Below are 23,630 nucleotides of genomic sequence, written 5' to 3' on the forward strand. Positions count from 1 at the left end.
AGCCACTCTACATGTCCGCGATGCAGCACAAATTCTTAAGTAATAGCTACAGAGGCGGACCAGTTTTAAAAATGTTCCACTAGGGAGAATGTGAACAAATTTCCTTCAAAAAAGCCAATAATTTTTTACTTGTGAAAAAAATCAAAACTCGAACAACTTCTAAAACATGAATTTTGAAAAAGGTGAACAAACACTGAAAACATGAACAATTTTTTTATATAGGCTGAATTTTTTTAAAATATACATTGAACGTTTTTGTAATATACGCTGAACAATTTGTAAAAACACACTGAACATTTCTGTGATATACACTGAACAAGTTTTCCAAAGACACAATGAGCAATACGTAGTATGCGTCGAACAAATTCTTGGTATACGATGAACAAGTTTCAAATACAAGGTGAACAATTTCTTAATATATGATGAACATTTTTTTAATAATATAAGATGAATACTTTTTTAATATACGATGAACATCTTTTAATACGTGGTGGACCTTTTATATACTAAAGAATGTAAAACAGAGAAAAGAAACAGTAAAAAATAAAAGAAAAGAAAGGAACAAGCAGAGAAAAAGAAGAAGAAAAAGTCAAAAATAGAATAAAACCTAGTAAAAACAAAACAGAAAAAACCGGTCCAGGGAACCTTCTAGAAAGTTCCCAAAACCAGCCAGGAACCTTCACGAACGTTCCCAAGATCCCGCAACGAAGAAACAGAAACGACCACAAGGAAGAAACAGGTGGGAAGCTGAATCGTGGGCCGGCCCAAGTGGAAGCGACAAGTCTCGCTCTTCAGCGAAGCTACGAAGATTTGACGCTAACGAGCGTCATATAGGAATTACCGTTGTAAAGTGCCATCGAAATCCCATAAAACTCGCAAAACATCTAGAACCCAGTCTTCAGCCTGGTCCACAAACTGATATTGTGTCAAACCTCCCGGATTCCATGTCACCTGAAGAGTAATACCAAGCCCGGGGCAGACATCACGTGTGCCTGCAAGATTTTCATGTCGCCAAACTGAAACAAATCAATCGCCCGGGTCCCATTGCAGTTGTAGCATTTGGATGCACTAATACAGCTTCTCCTCCTAATTGAACAGGGCCATCACAATCAGCTGCAGGAACATGTAAGAACCCATTGGCTGTGGCAACACCGAGCGATCTGATAACAACACAATTAGCTAGCAAGGCTGCTTGAAATTCAGCATACTCCAGTGCAAACGGTATCCCAGCCGACAGGGATAGAACATTAATGAGCAGCAAACAATCTTTGCATTGCATCAATTTTGTTGCGATATGTGTCCCATTGCATTTGTAGCATCTCGATGATGCACTGATATATTTTCTTATGAGGACTGAATCTGTAGCTATCATAATAAGCAGTGTACCGTTGCATTCAACATAACATGTTCCCGTTTCTTGGCCATTAACATCTGCAGCACTGTAGCTCATAGCTATGTTCTCTGGAACACATATAGCAACAGCAACCCGGGACACCAATTGAATGAAACCTTCGAGTTTGGGCACTGGTAAAACTAGAACACTGCAATCCTGAGCATCAACCATGCTTGAACCAGGACGCCAAGTTCTTTCAGAGAGAAACATTACCAAGGAATCCATGGCTTTAGTACAAACATAGCAGACTGATTGCAAGTCCGTAGCCTCAACCATTGATTGCACAATATAATCTCCACTCTCCTTAAACTTCAACCTGCTGAAAATTTGCCCAAGCGCTAAAATCCTCATAAACTCAACTAGTTTCTTGAGTGCAGTACCACCATCAGAATATCTGCAAACAAGTGCCCAAGCAATATCCCATTGAAAAAATTCAGAAGTAGATGGATACACAAAGTCAGGCACAAGACCATTCCAAGGTGGCTAGGCGTTTGGCCATTTGAAGTGCTCAAGAGCCAACAAGATCAAACCAGAACAAGAAAACCCAAGAAACCATAAATGTTCATCTCCATGGAACTCCTTCCTAGCAAACAAAGCACTAGTAATTTTTACACTGATAATGTGACCTTCCAGCATGTCATCTCCAGGACATGAAGAGTAAGATTCCCCTGATGCAAACTTCAGGATAAGCCCACAAGACCAAGATTTCAGTTCAACAGAGCACCATCTTGTAGTGTGATCAACTTCTACTGCAGGACAATGAAATCTCTCATGGTCAGACCACCACCAACTGCAAGAATTCTTCAGCCCATGATTAGATGTTTCCCAGAAACAACAGACTACGCCACTTTGGCTAAGTATAGTCTGTACAAGGATATCATGCAACCAAATTTGTGCCCAACGGGTGCCACTGAGAAAAGGCAAAGTGTTGCCACCATTTTGGCTTGGGAACAGAAAGCTCTTCACGAAAATAACACGCCCATCGCCACCGGTTAATAAGTGGTTGGCACTGAGGAACTGCTCCAATTGCCAGGAGAATGTCCTAGTTCCAACGCCAAACTGAGAATAGGAAAATGGCACTATGCTCGCAACACAATATGCACGAACTAAGCACCGAGTACTAAATACTACAACTGACAAACCACCGGCTGAATCGAACAAGAAGCTGAGAGCAATCCTCTTTGATCCAACACCAGAGAATCCCCAAATGAATGACCATGCAATTTGTAGCTGCTGGCATGTATATGAGGAATTAAGACCCAACTCCTGGCAGCTAGTCATTCTTATGATTGATGGATGGAAATAGTGCCTACACATCACCCTGTTTCATAACAAAAGTCTCTGGTCAGAACAAGATAACAATTGGAACCAAACATGCCACCATTGTAGCAATATAGCAAGCACATCTTGCAAATGCTTGAACTAAGGAATCCCATAACAAATGGACAATGAAGTGCTTGCATTAGGGGCAGAAAGTTGCTAGTGACAAATAGCAAGGATACCTCGATCGCAAATAATTGCAGCCGAAACAATTGCGTGATGTCCAGGATCCCATGACAATGTCAATAGCCCATAACATGTAACACGCTGAAATATGATCTTGGTTGTGAGCAGGGATACTGAGTTCATCTCCCTCCTGGCTGCCAACAATTCCTCACGACTCTTCTTCAATTCAGTTTTGAACTCGGGGAGCCACATGTCCTGCCGTAACAGGTGATGTGGGAGCCAAGCCACACAGGGCTCGCCGTTCAGGCCTTCTATTGAAAACTTGGGAGGCGACAATGCTTGGGTGGTTGTGACCTCTGTGGGGGTTGGAGATGAGCTGGATATATCCATCAGAGCCATGGAACTGACATCGGTGCTCACCTCACACGTAGCAGGAACAGCACTGGTTGAGGATGATAGTGGTGCTGCTGTAGGAGTGTGTGTGGTCCTTGTTGCACTGTTTTCTTCTCCCGGGCACTCGGTCGAGCACATGGTGGGCATGGCGAGGGCAAGTTCTGAAGCATCTGAGATGGACATGGCTGCCATGCAGGTGGAAGTGGAGTAGGATCATGATGGGGGCACAATGAGGTTGGGTAGGGGCACCTTGTTGACATGGGTGGTGCTGGCGACGGGGTAGAGGCCCAACGCCGAACAGGTGATGGGCGTCTCAAGCACCCGGTCCGCCTCGCTCTGCATGGTGGACGCAGGCACGCCGATGGGACCCATGGACAATCGGACGAGTGGTGTCTGGTGCCGCACCGCTGTCTCTTCCTAGGCTTGTCGAGCAGTTGGAGGCCGACACGACGAGGGAGGTGACGCCGCATGATGCGGGGGCGGCGGAAGTCGTGCTTGATACGTCTCCAACGTATCTATAATTTTTGATTATTCCATGCTATTATATTGTAACACCCCGGACACACCTGCTGGTGGCCGTTACTCCTGGCAGGATATAGACTGGCCCCACAGATCAATACTAGTCTTTTCTGCGCACTTTGTCCTCACTCGTGCGCACCCGGGAGCAACTTCCCGGTCGGTCACGCATCCTAAAACTACTCCAAGCTGAGCACGCTTAACTTTGGAGTTCTGTCCGAATGGGCTCCCGGAAAAGAAGGAATTCCTTATTGATATGAGTAGTCTATCATCCCTAATAAGCCAGGCTATCACATACATCCCCACTCAAAGGAACCGACGTCCTCGTCGGGCCACAGAAACGTTCCCTCTTGGCACATACGTCTGTGCTTCCAATCCGGCACATGTGCCATGCAGTGTGCCACGACGGGTCACAAACGCCATGCACAACATGACTATGCACCTGTCTGCAAACATCCGTGTAACCGCGAGGGTCGGCTCTGATACCAACTTGTAACACCCCGGACACACCCGTCGGTGGTCGTTACTCCTGGCGGGATCTAGACTAGCCCCACAGATCAATACTAGTCTTTTCTGCACACTTTGTCCTCACTCGTGCGCACCCGCGAGCAACTTCCCGGTCGGTCACCCATCCTGAAACTACTCCGAGCTGAGCACGCTTAACTTTGGAGTTCTGTCCGAATGGGCTCCCGGAAAAGAAGGAATTCCTTATTGATATGAGTAGTCTATCATCCCTAATAAGCCAGGCTATCACATATATTTTCTGTTTTGGATGTTAAATGGGCTTTAATATGTACTTTTATATTATTTTTGGGACTAACCTATTAACCGATGGCCCAGTGCCAGTTGTTTTTTTTTTGCCTATTTCAGTGTTTTGCAGAAAAGGGATATCAAACGGAATCCAAACGGAACGAAACCCTCGCGAGGATCTTTTTTGGAACAAACACAATCCAGGAGACTTGGAGTGGAGGTCAAGGAAGCAACGAGGCGGCCACGAGGCAGGGAGGCACGCCCCCACCCTCGTGGGCCCCTCGTAGCTCCACCGACCTACTTCTTTCACCTATATATACTCTTATACCCTGAAAACATCCAGGGGATCCATGAAACCACTTTTCCACCGCCGCAACCTTCTGTACCCGTGAGATCCCATCTTGGGGCCTTTTCTGGCGATCTGCCGGAGGGTGATTCGATCACGGAGGGCTTCTACATCAACACCATAGCCTCTCCGATGATGTGTGAGTAGTTTACCACAGACCTTTGAGTCCATAGTTATTAGCTAGCTGGCTTTTTCTCTCTCTTTGGTTCTCAATACAAAGCTCCTCGATGTTCTTGGAGATCTATTCGATGTAATACTTTTTGCGGTGTGTTTGTCGAGATCCGATGAATTGTTGGTTTATGATCAAGATTATCTATGAATAATATTTGATTCTTCTCTGAATTCTTATATGCATGATTTGATATCTTTGCAAGTCCCTTCGAATTATCAGTTTGGTTTGGCCTACTAGATTGATCTTTCTTGCAATGGGAGAAGTGCTTAGCTTTGGGTTCAATCTTGCGGTGCTCGATCTCAGTGACAGAAAGGGAACCGACACGTATTGTATTGTTGCCATCGAGGATAAAAATATGGGGTTTATATCATATTGCTTGAGTTTATCCCTCTACATCATGTCTTCTTGCCTAATGTGTTACTCTGTTCTTATGAACTTAATATTCTAGATGCATGCTGGATAGCGTTCGATGTGTGGAGTAATAGTAGTAGATGCAGAATCATTTCGGTCTACTTGACACGGATGTGATGCCTATGTTCATGATCATGCCTAGATATTATCATAACTATGCACTTTTCTATCAATTGCTCGGCAGTAATTTGTTCACCCACCGTAATATATGCTATCTTGAGAGAATCCACTAGTGAAACATATGGCCCCCGGGTCTACTTTACATCATATAAGTTTTAGCTGTGTGCGGGTGCCCCCCCTCCACAGATACACACCTCGGTCATATCGTCGTAGTGCTTAGGTGAAGCCCTGCGCCGGCAACTTCATCATCACCGTCAACACGCCGTCGTGCTGACGAAACTCTCCCTCGGCCTCAACTGGATCAAGAGTACAAGGGACGTCACCGAGCTTAACGTGTGCAGATCGAGGAGGTGCCGTGCGTTCGGTACTTGATCGGTTGGATCGCGAAGACATTTGACTACATCAACCGCGTTTCTTAACGCTTCCGCTTTCGGTCTATGGGGTACGTAGACATACTCTCCCCTCTCGTTGTTATGCATCCCTAGATAGATCTTGCGTGATCGTAGGATTTTTTTTTAAATATTGCGTTCCCCAATAGTAGCATCTGAGCCAGGTCTATGCGTAGATGTTATATGCACGAGTAGAACACAAAGGAGTTGTGGGCGTGGGTATATACATATTGTTTGTCGTCACTAGTTGTTTCTTGATTCGGCGGTATTGTCGGATGAAACGGCCCGGGCCGACATTACATGACCGACGTGCTTTGCACACAGGTGGCTGGCGGGTGTCAGTTTCTCCAACTTTAGTTGAATCGGATTCAACGAACAGGGTTCTTTCTAAATATCAAAAAGCAATCACTATACCGGGTTGTAGTTTTTGATACATAGGTAAGAACAGTTCTTGCTAAGCCCGTGGCAGCCACGTAAAACTTGCAACAACAAAGTAGAGGACGTCTAACTTGTTTTTGTAGGGAATGTTGTGATGTGATATGGTCAAGACGTGATTATATAAATTGTTGTATGAGATGATCATGTTTTGTAACACAGTTATCGGCAACTGGCAGGAGCCATATGGTTGTCGCTTTATTGTATGAAATGCAATTGCCATGTAATTGCTTTACTTTATCACTAAGCGGTAGCGATAGTCGTAGAAGAAATAGTTGGCAAGACGACAACGATGCTGCGATGGAGATCAAGGTGTCAAGCCGATGACGATGGTGATCATGATGGCGCTTTGGAGATGGAGACCAAAGGCACAAGATGATGATGGCCATATCATATCACTTATATTGATTGCATGTGATGTTTACCCTTTATGCATCTTATTTTGCTTAGTACGGCGGTAGCATTATAAGATGATCTCTCACTAAATTTCAAGGTATAAGTGTTCTCCCTGAGTATGCACCGTTGCTACAGTTCGTCGTGCCGTGACACCACGTGATGATCGGGTGTGATAAGCTATATGTTCACATACAATGGGTGCAAGCCAGTTTTGCACGAGCAGAATACTCGGGTTAAACTTGACAAGCCTAGCATATGTAGATATGGCCTCGGAACACTGAGACCGAAAGGTCGAGCGTGAATCATATAGTAGATATGATCAACATAGTGATGTTCACCATTGAAAACTACTCCATCTCACATGATGATCAGACATGGTTTAGTTGATATGGATCATGATCACTTATATGATTAGAGGGATGTCTATCGAAGTGGGAGTTCTTAAGTAATATGATTAATTGAAACTTTAATTTATCATGAACTTAGTACCTGATAGTATTTTGCATGTCTGTGTCGTTGTAGATAAATGGCCTGTGTTGTTGGTCCGTTGAATTTTAATGCGTTCCTAGAGAAAGCTAAGTTGAAAGATGATGGTAGCAACTATACGGACTGGGTCTGTAACTTGAGGATTATCCTCATTACTGCACATAAGAATTACATCCTGGAAGCACCGCTAGGTGCCAAACTCGTTGCAGGAGCAACTCCAGATGTTATGAACACCTGGCAGGGCAAAGCTGATGACTACTCGATAGTTCAGTGTGCCATGCTTTACGGCTTAGAACCGGGACTTCAACGATGTTTTGAACGTCATGGAGCATATGAGATGTTCCAGGAGTTGAAGTTAATATTTCAAGCAAATGCCTGGATTGAGAGATATGAAGTCTCAAATAAGTTCTACAACTGCAAAATGGAGGAGAATAGTTCTGTCAGTGAACACATACTCAGAATGTCTGGGTACCACAATCACTTGACTCGGCTAGGAGTTAATCTTCCGGTTGATAGTGTCATTGACAGAGTTCTTTAATCACTGCCACCAAGCTACAAAAGTTTCGTGATGAACTATAATATGCAAGGGATGGATAATGCTATTCCCGAGCTCTTCGCGATGCTAAAGGCTGCGGAGGTAGAAATCAAGAAGGAGCATCAAGTGTTGATGGTCAACAAGACCACCAGTTTCAAGAAGAAGGGCAAAGGGAAGAAGGGGAACTTCAAGAAGAACGACAAACAAGTTGCTGCTCAAGTGAAGAAGCCCAAGTATGGACCTAAGCCTGAGACTAAGTGCTTCTACTGCAAAGGGACTGGTCACTGGAAGCGGAACTGCCCCAAGTATTTGGCGGATAAGAAGGATGGCAAAGTGAAAGGTATATTTGATATACATGTTATTGATGCGTACCTTACTAATGCTCGCAGTAGCGCCCGGGTATTTGATACTGGTTCTGTTGCTAATATTTGCAACTCGAAATAGGGGCTACGGATTAAGCGAAGATTGGCTAAGGACGAGGTGACGATGCGCGTGGGAAATGGTTCTAAAGTCGATGTGATCGTCGTTGGCACGCTACCTCTACATCTACCTTCGGGATTAGTTTTAGACCTGAATAATTGTTATTTGCTACCAGGGTTAAGCATGAACATTATATCTGTATCTTGTTTAATGCGAGACGGTTATTCATTTAAATAAGAGAATAATGGTTGTTCTATCTATATGAGTAATATCTTTTATGGTCATGCACCCTTGATGAGTGGTCTATTTTTTAAATCTTGATAGCAGTGATACAAATATTCATAGTATTGAAGCCAAAAGATACACTGGTGCGTGTCGGTCCTAAACAAACAGTTTTAACCTCTTTCCACGACGACATTCGGAACCTACGCCAAGTGAGTGTGGGCGATAGGGGGGTCCTTCCCACACGACCCAGAAACCGTTGGGGATATGCCCTCCTGGCACACACGCTCGGAAAAATGAGGTCGTGTGCGACGGGCGAGCTCTCAAATAGAGAAATACATACAATAGTGCTAAAAAATACAATTATACAGGCAAAATCATTTTCGGTCGTAAGTACATCCCACACAGTTAGTCACCACTAAACCTTTTCGTTCGTATATACATCCCACACAGTCACTACAAGGAAAACGTTTGCGCAAGGTGGCGTAACGCAAACAGTTTTGAAGAGAATGTCGTGTATGATTGTTCATTGATCCAACACGATTTATTCCTAGAAACTGTGTGCATTGCCTGAGGTCATCGCCCACGGTGGTTTCTCATTAACCGTTTGCAATAGGAAAACCCGATTAGCAAGCTAATTGGCCAATTAGTGGGCTAATTGCCCTATTATTAATAATCCATTTACTAATCTAATTGAAATTCATATTAAGCACATAATATATTCCATTTCCATATTAAGGAAGCAGGATTTCATAATTGAAATACATCAGAGTACAACATGATATAGCTTCAGCACTCAGCTACCCCATTACACAACTGCACCAGCTGCAAGTTTCACATGCAACATCTAGAACCTTTCGAAATTAGCATCATAGATGTACATAGAGAGATGCATCTCATCTGGAAAATTGCTGAAGCGGAAGGCGAATATTGAGCCTTCATTCATGTTGAAGGTCTTTGCAACTTTAGGCCAGTGCCTGTGGATGATTGACCGTCCATCCTTCGATCTCTTCAGGAACACTTCAATATTGAACCATGGGTGTTGTATGAAACTTTCCTTGCCTCCTGACCACAGAGGTGGATTGAGAGGTAATCATTAGTGAAGCCTGAAAACAAGGATGTGCATAAATATCTTCTCTATATTGGAAATGGGGCAAAGGAATACAAAAAGGCAAGGCATAATAGTTAGTACCATCTTGTAAACCTCAGTGCTTCCCATTGTTTCCCTACAACACATATAAGGTAGTTAGTCATCAGGTTAAGTAAGGGTTCGCATGCTATTAGTAAAATATGTTGATGATAAATAAGCACATTGCAGATTCATCAGATTAATTCAAGCCACATGAAAAATCCATTTATCCAAACCAAGCATGATTAATAACTAGAAAATATAGCACTTGTATATGTTTCTCAAGTATTAAGTGCAGCCAAATTCGATTTATTCCTCACATGGTATACAGTAATAGAATGCAGCCACAATAATTGAACGTCGCATTGCAGAATTGAACCAAGCAGTTAACTAAACACCACAACAAATGAACCAAATGTTAACTGAGCACCACATTGCACAATATAACCTACTCCTAATAGAAGATCATGCAGTTAACTAAACCAAGCATGCTTAACAACTTGGAAATATAGCAATTGTATTTGTTTCTCATGTATTTAGTATAGCCAAATTCGATTTATTCCTCACATGGTATACAATAAGAGAATGCAGCCACAACAATTGAACATCGCATTACAGAATTGAACCAAGAAGTTAATGAAACACCACAACAAATGAACCAAATGTTAACTGAGAGCACCACATTGCACAATATAACACACTCCTAATATAAGATCAGACAGTTAACCAAACCAAGCATGCTTAACAACTTGGAAATATAGCAATTGTATTTGTTTCTCATGTATTTTGTATAGCCAAATTTGATTTATTCCTCACATGGTATACAATAAAAGAATGCAGCCACAAAAATTGAAAATCGCATTACAGAATTGAACCAAGCAGTTAGCTAAACACCATAAGAAATGAACCAAATGTTAACTGAGCACCACATTGCACAATATAACATACTCCTAATAGAAGATTAGACAGTTAACCAAACCAAGCATGCTTAATAACTTGGAAATATAGCAAATTGTATTTGTTTCTCATGTATTTAGTACAACCAAATTCGATTTATTCCTCACATGGTATACAATAACAGAATGCAGCCACAACAATTGAACATCGCATTGCAGAATTGAACCGAGTAGTTAACTAAACACCACAACAAGTGAACCAAGCCACAACAAATGAATCAAGCAGTTAAGTAAACACCAATTGAACAATATAACATACTCCTAATAGAAGATCAGACAGTTAACCAAACCAAGCAAGCTTAACAACTTGGAAATATTGCACCCTGAAGAATTGAACATCACATTTGTAGAATTGAACCAAGCAGTTAATTGAACACCACATTGCATGACATATAGAACATATACACTATAGCAGAAGATTGCATGGTAAAAGTAGATAGCATAATTCACTAGAATTTGTTAAGGAAAGGCAGTAGCTAGCAAAATGAACATGGGTCCTTATAGTGAGCTAATAAGACAAGCTACTTGATACGTCTCCAACGTATCTATAATTTTTGATTGCTCCATGCTATATTATCTACTGTTTTGGACTATATTGGGCTTTATTTTCCACTTTTATATTATTTTTGGGACTAACCTATTAACCGGAGGCCCAACCCAGAATTGCTGTTTTTTGCCTATTTCAGTGTTCCGGATAAACAGAATATCAAACGCAGTCCAAACGGAATAAAATCTTCGGGAACGTGATTTTCTCACCGAACGTGATCCAGGAGACTTGGACCCTACTCCAGGGAGTCAAAGAGGAGGTCACGAGGGTGGGGGGCGCCCCCCCTAGGGCGCGCCCCCTGCCTTGTGGCCCCCTCGGTGCTCCACCGACGTACTCCTTCCTCCTATAGATACACACGTACCCCCAAACGATCAGAACAGGAGCCAAAACCTAATTCCACCGCCGCAACTTTCTGTATCCACGAGATCCCATCTTGGGGCCTGTTCCGGAGCTCCGCCGGAAGAGGGCTGTCATCACGGAGGGCTTCTACATCATCATAACCCCTCCGATGAAGTGTGAGTAGTTTACCTCAGACCTTCGGGTCCATAGTTAGTAGCTAGATGGCTTCTTCTCTCTTTTTGGATCTCAATACAAAGTTCTCCCCCTCTCTTGTGGAGATCTATTCGATGTAATCTTCTTTTTGTGGTGTGTTTGTTGAGACCAATGAATTGTGGGTTTATGATCAAGTCTATCTATGAATAATATTTGAATCTTCTTTGAATTATTTTGTGTATGATTGGTTATCTTTGCAAGTCTCTTCGAATTATCCGTTTGGTTTGGCCAACTAGATTGGTAGTTCTTGCCATGGGAGAAGTGCTTAGCTTTGGGTTCGATCTTGCAGTGTCCTTACCCAGTGACAGAAGGGGCAGCAAGGCACATATTGTATCGTTTCCATCGAGGATAACAAGATGGGGTTTATTTCATATTGCATAAATTTATCTCTCTACATCATGTCATCTTGCTTGAAGCGTTACTCTGTTTTTAACTTAGTACTCTAGATGCATGCTGGATAGCGGTCGACGAGTGGAGTAATAGTAGTAGATGCAGAATCGTTTCGGTCTACTTGTCACAGACGTGATGCCTATATACATGATCATGCCTAGATATTCTCATGACTATGCTTAGTTCTGTCAATTGCTCAACGGTAATTTGTTCACTCATCGTAGAATACTTATGCTCTTGAGAGAAGCCACTAGTGAAACCTATGGCCCCCGGGTCTATTCTCATCATATCAATCTCCATCACTTTAATCTTTCTTTGATTTTTACTTTGCCTTTACTTTTTACTTTGCATCTTTATACCAAAAATACCAAAAATATTATATCTATCAGATCTCACTCTCGTAAGTGACCGTGAAGGGATTGACAACCCCTATTCGCGTTGGTTGCGAGTAGCTATCGTTTTGTGCAGGTACGAGGGACTTGAGCGTGGCCTCCTAATAGATTGATACCTTGGTTCTCAAAAACTGAGGGAAATACTTACGCTACTCTGCTGCATCATCCCTTCCTCTTCGGGGAAAACCAACGCAAGCTCAAGACGTAGCAAGAAGGATTTCTGGCGCCGTTGCCGGGGAGTCTATGCAAAAAGTCAACATACCAAGTACCCATCGCAATCCCTATCTCTCTTATTACATTATTTGCCATTTGCCTCTCATTTTCCTCTCCCCCCAATTCACCCTTGCCATTTTATTCTCCCCCTCTCTCTCTATCCTCCCTCTCTATTTGCCTCTTTTGCCCGCTTGCTTTTTGTTTGCCCGTGTGTTAGATTGCTTGTTTGTCGCGATGGCTCAACATACTACTAAATTGTGTGACTTCACCAGTACCAATAATAATGATTTCCTTAGCACTCCGATTGCTCCTCTTACCGATGCTGAATCTTGTGAAATTAATACTGCTTTGTTGAATCTTGTTATGAAAGATCAATTCGCCCGCCTTCCTAGTGAAGATGCCGCTACTCATCTGAATAGCTTCGTTGATTTATGTGATATGCAAAAGAAAAAAGATGTCAATAATGATGTCGTTAAATTGAAGCTATTTCCTTTTTCGCTTAGAGATCGTGCTAAAGCTTGGTTTTCGTGTTTGCCTAAAAATAGTATTGATTCATGGAATGAGTGCAAAGATGCTTTTATCTCTAAGTATTTTCCTCTCGCTAAGATCATCTCTCTTAGAAGCGATATTATGAACTTTAAACAACTTGATCATGAACATGTTGCACAAGCTTGGGAGAGAATGAAATTAATGATATGTAATTGCCCTACTCATCGTTTGAATTTGTGGATGATTATACAAAAAATTTATGCCGGATTGAATTTTGCTTCTAGAAATCTTTTAGATTCGGCTGCGGGAGGCACTTTTATGGAAATCACTTTAGGAGATGCTACTAAACTCCTAGATAATATTATGGTTAATTATTCTCAATGGCATACTGAAAGATCTTCTAATAAAAAGGAGCATGCGATAGAAGACATTAATGTTTTGAGTGGAAAGATGGATGAACTTATGAAATTATTTGCTACTAAGAGTATTTCTTCTGATCCTAATGATATTCCTTTGTCTACTTTGATTGAGAATAACAATGAATCTATGGATGTGAATTTTGTTGGTAGGATTAATTTTGGTAACAACGCTTATAGAGGGAATTTTAATCCTAGGCCATATCCTGGTAATCCTTCTAATAATTATGGGAATTAATACAACAACTCTTATGGAAATTATAATAAGGTGCCCTCCGAATTTGAGAATAGTGTTAAAGAGTTTATGAATTCACAAAAGAATTTTAATGCTTTGCTTGAAGAGAAATTGCTTAAAGTTGATGATTTGGCTAGGAACATTGATAGAATTTCTCTTGAGATTGATTCTTTAAAGCTTAGATCTATTCCTCCTAAGCATGATATCAACGAGTCTCTCAAAGCCATGATAATTTCCATTGATGAGTGCAAGGAAAGAACCGCTAGGATGCGTGCTTCCAAAGATGCCTTTATTAAAGCGTGTTCTTCCTATGAAAATCAAGATGAAGACCTAAAAGTTATTGATGTGTCCCCTATTAAATCTTTGTTTTGCAATATGAATCTTCATGAAACTGAATATGATCTTCCTTTACCTAGAAGGCGTTCTAAAAATTCGGAGTATTTAGATCTTAATGATGAAATTGATGAAAGTGGGATTGAAAGAAATAAAAATCCAGATGTTGCTAAACCCACTATATTGGATTTCAAGGAATTTAATTATGAAAGTTTCTCTTTAATTGATTGTATTTCCTTGTTGCAATCCGTGCTAAATTCTCCACATTCTTATAGTCAAAATAAAGCCTTCACCGAACATATTGTTGATGCCTTGATGCAATCTTATAAAGAAAAACTTGAGTTGAAAGTTTATATCCCTAGAAAACTCTATGATGAGTGGGAACCAACTATTAAAATTAAATTAGAGATCATGAGTTTTATGATTTGTGTGATTTGGGTGCTAGTGTCTCTACTATTCCCAAGACTTTGTGTGATTTGCTAGATTTCCGTAATTTTGATGATTGCTCTCTAAACTGGCATCTTGCGGATTCCACTATTAAGAAACCTATGGGAAGGATTAATGATGTTCTTATTGTTGCAAATAGGAATTATGTGCCCGTAGATTTCATTGTTCTTGATATAGATTGCAATCCTTCTTGCCCTATTATTCTTGGTAGACCTTTCCTTAGAACGGTTGGTGCGATTATTGATATGAAGGAAGGGAATATTAGATTTCAATTTCCATTTAAAAAGGGCATGGAACACTTTCCTAGAAAGAAAATAAAATTACCATATGAAAGTATCATGAGATCCACTTATGGATTGCCCACCAAAGATGGCAATACCTAGATATATCCTCGCTTTTATGCCTAGCTAGGGGCGTTAAACGATAGCGCTTGTTGGGAGGCAACCCAATTTTATTTTTATTCCTTGCCTTTTGCTCCTGTTTAGTAATAAATAAATAAATTATCTAGCCTCTGTTTTGGTTGTGTTTTTGTGTTTAATTAGTGTTTGTGCCAAGTAGAACCGTTGGGAAGACTTGGGGAAAGTCTTGTTGAACTTGCTGTAAAAAACAGAAACTTTAGCGCTCACGAGAACTGCTGTCATTTTTATTTGAAGGGTGATATTTAGTTAATTATTTTTGCAGATGATTAATAGATAAATTCCTCACGTCCAGAAATTTATTTTAGAATTTTTGGGGTTCCAGATCTTGCGCTAGCTACAAATTACTACAGACTGTTCTGTGTTTGACATATTCTGTTTTTCGTGTGTTGTTTGCTTATTTTGATGAATCTTTGGTTAGTAAAATAGTTTATAATCCATAGAGAAGTTGGAATACAGTAGGTTTAACACCAATATAAATAAAGAATGATTTCATTACAGTACCTTGAAGTGGTCTTTTGTTTTCTTTCGCTAACGGAGCTCACGAGTTTTCTATTTTGAGTTTTGTGCTGTGAAGTTTTCAAGTTTTGGGTGAATTCTTTTGATGGATCATGGAACAAGGAGTGGCAAGAGCCTAATCTTGGGGATCACCATGGCACCCCCAAGATAATCCAAGGACACCAAAAAGTCAAAGCTTGGGGATGCCCCGGAAGGCATCCCCTCTTTTGTCCACTTCCATCGGTAATTTACTTGGAGCTATATTTTTATTCACCAACATGATATGTGTTTTGCTTGGAGCATCTTGTATTATTTGTGTCTTTGTGTCTTAGTATGCCACAATCATCCTTGTTGTACACACCTTTTGAGAGAGCCATACATGAATTAAAATTTGACAGAATACTCTATGTGCTTCACTTATATCTTTTGAGCTAAGTAGTTTTGCTCTATGTGCTTCACTTATATCTTTTGAGCGTTATAATTTTCCTCTATGTGCTTCACTTAGATATTTTAGAGCACGGTGGTGGATTTGTTTTAAAGAAACTATTGATCTCTCATGCTTCACTTAAATTATTTTGAGAGTCTCTTAATAGCATGGTAATTTGCTTAATAATAATATGCTTGGTATTCAAGATTTGTGAAACTTTCTTTTGAGCGTGTTGAATACTAAGAAAAGATTGAAGCATGATAATTGTTTTGAGATATGGAGGTGATAATATTAAAGTCATGCTAGTTGAGTAGTTGTGAATTTAAAGAATACTTTTGTTAAAGTTTGTGATTCCCGTAGCATGCACGTATGGTGAACCGTTATGTGATGAAGTCGGAGCATGATTTATTTATTGATTGTATTCCTTATGAGTGGCGGTCGGGGACGAGTGATGGTCTTTTCCTACCAATCTATCCCCCTAGGAGCATGCGCGTAATACTTTGCTTTGATAACTTCTAGATTTTTGCAATAAGTATATGAGTTCTTTATGACTAATGTTGAGTCCATGGATTATACACACTCTCACCCTTCCACCTTTGCTAGCCTCTCTAATACCGCGCACCTTTCGCCAGTATCATACACCTACCATATACCTTCCTCAAAACAGCCACCATACCTACCTATTATGGCATTTCCATAGCCATTCCGAGATATATTGCCATGCAACTTTCCACCATCTAGTTCATCATGACACATTCATCATTGTCATATTGCTTAGCATGATCATGTAGTTGACATAGTATTTGTGGCAAAGCCACCGTTCATAATTTCTTCATACCTGTCACTCTTGATTCATTGCATATCTCGGTACACTGCCGGAGGCATCCATACAGAGTCACACTTTGTTTTAGAATCGAATTGTAATCATTGAGTTGTAAATAAATAAAAGTGTGATGATCATCATTCAATAGAGCATTGTCCCAAAAAAAGAGAAAGGCCAAAGAAAAAAAGGCCAAAAAAAAGAAAATAAATAAAAAGGGGCAATGCTACTATCTTTTTTTTCCACACTTGTGCTTCAAAGTAGCACCATGGTATAGCGAGTCTCATATATTGTACTTCAAAGTAGCACCATGTTCTTCATATAGAGAGTCTCATATGTTGTCACTTTCATATACTAGTGGGAATTTTACATTATAGAACTTGGCTTGTATATTCCAATGATGGGCTTCCTCAAAATTGCCCTAGGTCTTCGTGAGCAAGCAAGTTGGATGCATGCCCACTTAGTTTCTTTTGTTGAGCTTCCATACATTTATAGCTCTAGTGCATCTGTTGCATGGCAATCCCTACTCACTCACATTGATATCTATTGATGGGCATCTCCATAGCCCGTTGATACGCCTAGTTGATGTGAGACTATCTTCCCCTCCTTTTTGTCTTCTCCACAACCACCATTCTATTCCACCTATAGTGCTATATCCATGGCTCACGCTCATGTATTGCGTGAAGATTGAAAAAGTTTTGAAAAAGTTGGAGTATGAAACAATTGCTTGGCTTGTCATCGGGGTTGTGCATGATTTAAATACTTTGTGTGGTGAAGATGGAGCATAGCCAGACTATATGATTTTGTAGGGATAACTTTCTTTGGCCATGTTATTTTGAGAAGACATAATTGCTTTGTTAGTATCTTGAAGTATTATTATTTTTATGTCAATATAAACTTTTGTCTTGAATCTTTCTAATCTGAATATTCATACCACAATTAAGAAGATTTGCATTGAAATTATGCCAAGTAGCACTCCGCATCAAAAAATCTCTTTTTATCATTTACCTACTCGAGGACGATTAGGAATTAAGCTAGGGGGTGCCTGATACGTCTCCAACGTATCTATAATTTTTGATTGCTCCATGTTATATTATCTACTGTTTTGGACTATATTGGGCTTTATTTTCCACTTTTATATTATTTTTGGGACTAACCTATTAACCGGAGGCCCAGCCCAGAATTGCTGTTTTTTGCCTATTTCAGTAATTTGGATAAACAGAATATCAAACGGAGTCCAAACGAAATAAAATCTTCGGGAACGTGATTTTCTCACCGAACGTGATCCAGGAGACTTGGACCCTACTCCAGGGAGTCAAAGAGGAGGTCACGAGGGTGGGGGGCGCCCCCCCTAGGGCGCGCCACCTGCCTCGTGGGCCCCTCGGTGCTCCACCGACGTACTCCTTCCTCCTATATATACACACGTACCCCCAAACGATCAGAACAAGAGCCAAAAACCTAATTCCACCGCCACAACTTTCTGTATCCACGAGATCCCATCTTGGGGCCTGTTCCGGAGCTCCGCCGAAAGAGGGCCGTCATCACGGAGGGCTTCTACATCATCATAGCCCCTCCGATGAAGTGTGAGTAGTTTACCTCAGACCTTCGGGTCTATAGTTAGTAGCTAGATGGCTTCTTCTCTCTTTTTGGATCTCAATACAAAGTTCTCCCCCTCTCTTGTGGAGATCTATTCGATGTAATCTTCTTTTTGCGGTGTGTTTGTTGAGATCGATGAATTGTGGGTTTATGATCAAGTCTATCTATGAATAATATTTGAATCTTCTCTGAATTCTTTTATGTATGATTGATTATCTTTGCAAGTCTCTTTGAATTATCCGTTTGGTTTGGCCAACTAGATTGGTAGTTCTTGCCATGGGAGAAGTGCTTAGCTTTGGGTTCGATCTTGCGGTGTCCTTACCCAGTGACAGAAGGGGCATCAAGGCACGTATTGTATCATTGCCATCGAGGATAACAAGATGGGGTTTATTTCATATTGCATGAATTTATCTCTCTACATCATGTCATCTTGCTTAAGGCGTTACTCTGTTTTTAACTTAATACTCTAGATGCATGCTGGACTGCGGTCGATGAGTGGAGTAATAGTAGTAGATGCAGAATCGTTTCGGTCTACTTGTCACGGACGTGATGCCTATATACATGATCATGCCTAGATATTGTCATGACTATGCTCAATTCTGTCAATTGCTCAACAGTAATTTGTTCACCCACCGTAGAATACTTATGCTCTTGAGAGAAGCCACTAGTGAAACCTATGCCCGCCGGGTCTATTCTCATCATATCAATCTCCATCACTTTAATCTTGCTTTGCTTTTTTACTTTGCCTTTAGTTTTTACTTTGCATCTTTATACCAAAAATACCAAAAATATTATATCTATCAGATCTCACTCTCGTAAGTGACCGTGAAGGGATTGACAACCCCTAATCGCGTTGGTTGCGAGTAGCTATCGTTTTGTGCAGGTACGAGGGACTTGAGCGTGGCCTCCTACTGGATTGATACCTTGGTTCTCAAAAACTGAGGGAAATACTTACACTACTCTACTGCATCATCCCTTCCTCTTCGGGGAAAACCAACGCAAGCTCAAGACGTAGCACTACTCCTCATTGTCAGAGATATAGATGACGATTGGCTCCTTGGACATGGAAGAGTGTGAGGCCTCCACATTGTGGGTGCCCTCGTTGTAGTGGTGAGTTGCCTGAGCCGCTCCAGGCACCAACCTGCTGGCTCTCGAGATGAGGTAAGCACATGCACGCTGAGAAAACACCTCATAGTCTTCGTCGAAGGCACCGACGATGGCCTCGAGAAAACGCCATGAACTGTCGTTTAAAGCAGCTAACCACGTCGCGGCGTCGGCGCGTGAGGCGTCAATGGTGGCCTCGACGACGAGGTGCTCCTCCAAGATCTGGGGGTCGACATGAATGGCAGCCATCGCGACCTCATCTGCGCGTCCAACCGCGATTTTCTTCTCCGCTGCCAAATGCTCCTTGAGGTCCTGGCTATACTGCGTGCACCATAGCTTAGGCCGGCGCTTATTTGGTGGAGGGGTCGGTGATTTGGGTGGAAGGTGTCGCGCTCGCACTGGCGGTCGGGGCATGTGGGATGTGGAAGGAGGAGGAGGATGGGGGTCGGGTGTGGATTACCTGCCTGGATAGGCGAGGCCGAGCAGCATGAAGGAGGGTCGCCAGCAAGGAGGCGGCGGCGTTGTAAGCAAGGAGTGAAGGTTTCAACTTGGAAAGGAAGGCGGAAAGAGGGGAAATGTGGCTTTTGGTAAGGGGGAGGGGCGGGGAGGTAGATATTTCCGCGGAAGCCGAAAATTTAGAATCGCTTCAGACAAAAAACTGGTGCACAAAGTGTCATCAGACATGGTCCCTTATTCAGACACGGTCCGAAGATATTTTGTGCTGCATCTCACACGGTTGGTTATAATAAACTATATGGGATCTACTTGATTTTTGGTCTTGATTTGAATTACATAATGGGGTCACAACGGCCATGGACGGTGTTTGAATTGCTAGAACTTTTATCTGCAGTGATCATGAAAGAATTGGAATTATTCAGGGTTCGTTTGGACATTTTTATGCATTAAGTGAGTTTTCAATGCATTTATGTGCATAATTAAAATTTGAACTACATGCACATGCTCCAGTGCATATAAATTCGTTGAAAAATCAAATCTTTGTCCTTGGGTGCATGCTTAGGTCCCATGCAAGAAATGGGAATGAATTTCAAACACCATGGTACCGTTGATTGCCAGTAAAACATTGATATGACTGGTTTTTAAATTCTAGTAAATCCAAAACTCTTCTGAAATTCATGAAACTTGGCATGCTATCATGGAGCGGCATCAACATGCCGTGTTACAAATTTTGTCCCATTTGGGGCAGGTTCGGGTATATGCTTCTCACAAACCGGCGCTTCTCACATCAAGCATGATGGTTTTCGGTAAGGAACGTCCCACCTTTGGGGATGAAACGATATCCATTGCCTCTTATTGCTTTCAAGTTTTTTTTCTTGTGCCAACATAGAACAACATGAGTGTTGTGTGAATTTTTGTGACTTTTCTGGGTACGTTTGGAAATTTTTATGCATTAACTGAGTTTTCAATGCATTTATGTGCATAATTCAAATTTGAACTACATGCGCATGCTCGAGTGCATATAAATTGGTTGAAAAATCAAATATGTGTCCTTGCGTGCATGCTTAGGTCCCATGCAAGAAATGAGAATGAATTTCAAACACCGGGGCACCGTTGATTGCCGGCAAAACATTGAGATGCATGGTTTTTAAATTATAGTAAATCCAAAACTCGTCTGAAATTCATGAAACTTGGCATGCTATCATGGAGCGGCATCAACATGTCGTGGTACAAATTTTATCCCATTTGGGGCAGGTTTAGGTATATGCTTCTCACAAACCAGAGCTTCTCACAACAAGCATGATGGTTTTCGGTAGGGAACGTCCCACCTTTGGGGACGAAACGATATCCATTGCCTTTTATTGCTTTCAAAAAAATTTCTCGTGTCAACATGGAACAACAGGAGTGTTGTGTGAATTTTTGTGATTTTTCGGGGTTCGTTTGGACATTTTTACGCATAAACTGAGTTTTCAATGCATTTATGTGCATAATTCAAATTGGAACTACATGTACATGCTCCAGTGCATATAAATTGGTTGAAAATCAAATATGTGTCCTTGGGGGCATGCTTAGGTCCCATGCAAGAAATGGGAATGAATTTCAAACACCGGGGCACTCTTGATTGCCAGCAAAACATTGAGATGCCTGGTTTTTAAATTCTAGTTAATCCAAAACTCGTCTGAAATTCATGAAACTTGGCATGCTATCATGCCGTGGTACAAATTTTGTCCCATTTGGGGCAGTTTTGGGTATATGCTTCTCACAACAAGCATGATGGTTTTTGGTAGGGAACGTCCCACCTTTGGGGACGAAACGATATCCATTGCCTCTTATTGCTTTCAAATTTTTTTTCTCGTGTCAACATAGAACAACAGGAGTGTTGTGTGAATTTTTGTGACTTTTCGGGGTTCGTTTGGACATTTTTATGCATTAACTAAGTTTTCAATGCATTTTATGTGCATAATTCAAATTTGAACTACATGCACATGCTCCGGTGCATATAAATTGGTTGAAAAATCAAATATGTGTCTTTGGGTGCATGCTTAGGTCCCATGCAAGAAATGGGAATGAATTTCAAACACCGGGGCACCGTTGACTGCCGGCAAAACATTGAGATGCCTGGTTTTTAAATTCTAGTTAATCCAAAACTCGTCCGGTGCGCAGGTTCACCAAGAAGCGTCCGAGATGTTCAACGCAGGATTTGTGCATCTCTTCAATGCAAACGGTTCAGTGAAGAAGTAAAGCGATAGAAAATAAACCAAAAAATATACGTGCTGCCACACGCCCCGTGTGTCGTGCGAGCAGGCGTCAGTTGACGGGACGCATGCGAGCAGTCCACCGCAGGCATACCGGTAGGCGTGCGTGCAGGTGTGTGTATTGACGGGGAGGCATGCGAGTAGCTATGTGAAATGATGGTAGGAATGGCAGACGTCCGCCGCGCAGGCTCACCGGGAGGCGAGACAAATTTTGACCACAGCTGGCTCGCTCCCACTGGTCCGTATTAATTACGCGTCCGAGCCGCCGGCCATAATAGGCGGCCGCACCCCCGGTCCATAGTGGTCTCCGACGTCTGGACTCCGAAGTGTATGGCGACGCCGCCGAAGCGCACCATTGGAGGGAGTGGCAACGCCGGGGCTAGTGAAGCACCCGCACAACGCGTCAAGCTGGCCACAGAGGTTTCCGTCACTGCCGACAAGGTCTCGCGTAGGCAACAACATGACCTTGAATTCGCTGGCGCAATCGTGCCCTGTCGTATCACGGGTTCCAGCAAAACCCTCAAGGTTCAAACACTGGGTGCGCATGAAGATCTCCCCCTATCTATCCATGCCCTAGCTTCGCTAAGATCTTAAGGTCTAACTCGACGAGCTCGCAACACAAAGGACACAAGATTTATACTGGTTCGGGCCACCGTTGTGGTGTAATACCCTACTCTAGTGTGGTGGTGGTGGATTGCCTCTTGGGCTGCGGATGAACAGTACAAGGGGAAGAACAGCCTCTTGAGGCGAGGTGTTCTTGTGCTTGGTGGGTGTGAGGATGAACTGGATGAGTTCGAGACGAGTTGCCTCCTATTGTCGTGGCTAATCCTATTTATAGAGGCCCTGGTCCTCTCCCAAAATATTGAGCAGGAAGGGAGCCAACAATGGCCAATTTGAAAGGAGACACCTAGTACAAGTTATCTTGACAAAATCAGTCTTCGCCTGCCAAAGGCTCTGGTGGTGACGCCATCTTGGGCTCCACGGTGACCTCCTTCTTGCCGTCCTGCTGGTCATGGTCTTGTTGCACTGATATGGAAACCTTTGCTTGACGCCTCGGTACTCCGCACCTGCGCTTGCTTCCTTAGCACCAAAGAGGAAACAAGGACATTGTGTGCGCTGGCGCCCGCCTGTCCTTGGTCATCATGGCTCATGTCATTGGAACCTCGCGAGGTTGCCTGGCCTTGATCTCTCCGCCCCTCGCGAGCCAGCCTGGTGAGGTCGCTCCTGAGGAGGTCTTGTGTCATCCGCCTCGCGAGGCTTGGCCCCTCGCGAGGGTCTTGAATGCTTGTTGGTGAAGATGGGCCGTACGGGCACGCTCGCAGAGCCACGTTGTCGATGTCAAAACCGGCGGATCTCGGGTAGGGGTTCCCGATCTGTGCGTCTAGGCCGGATGGTAACAGGAGACAAGGGACATGAAGTTTTACCCAGGTTCGGGCCCTCTCAATGGAGGTAAAACCCTACGTCTTGCTTGATTAATATTGATGATATGGGTAGTACAAGAGTAGATCTACCATGAGATCGAGGAGGCT

The sequence above is a fragment of the Triticum dicoccoides genome, chromosome 4A (genome assembly GCF_002162155.2).
Source record: "Triticum dicoccoides isolate Atlit2015 ecotype Zavitan chromosome 4A, WEW_v2.0, whole genome shotgun sequence".
Classification (NCBI taxonomy): domain Eukaryota; kingdom Viridiplantae; phylum Streptophyta; class Magnoliopsida; order Poales; family Poaceae; genus Triticum; species Triticum dicoccoides.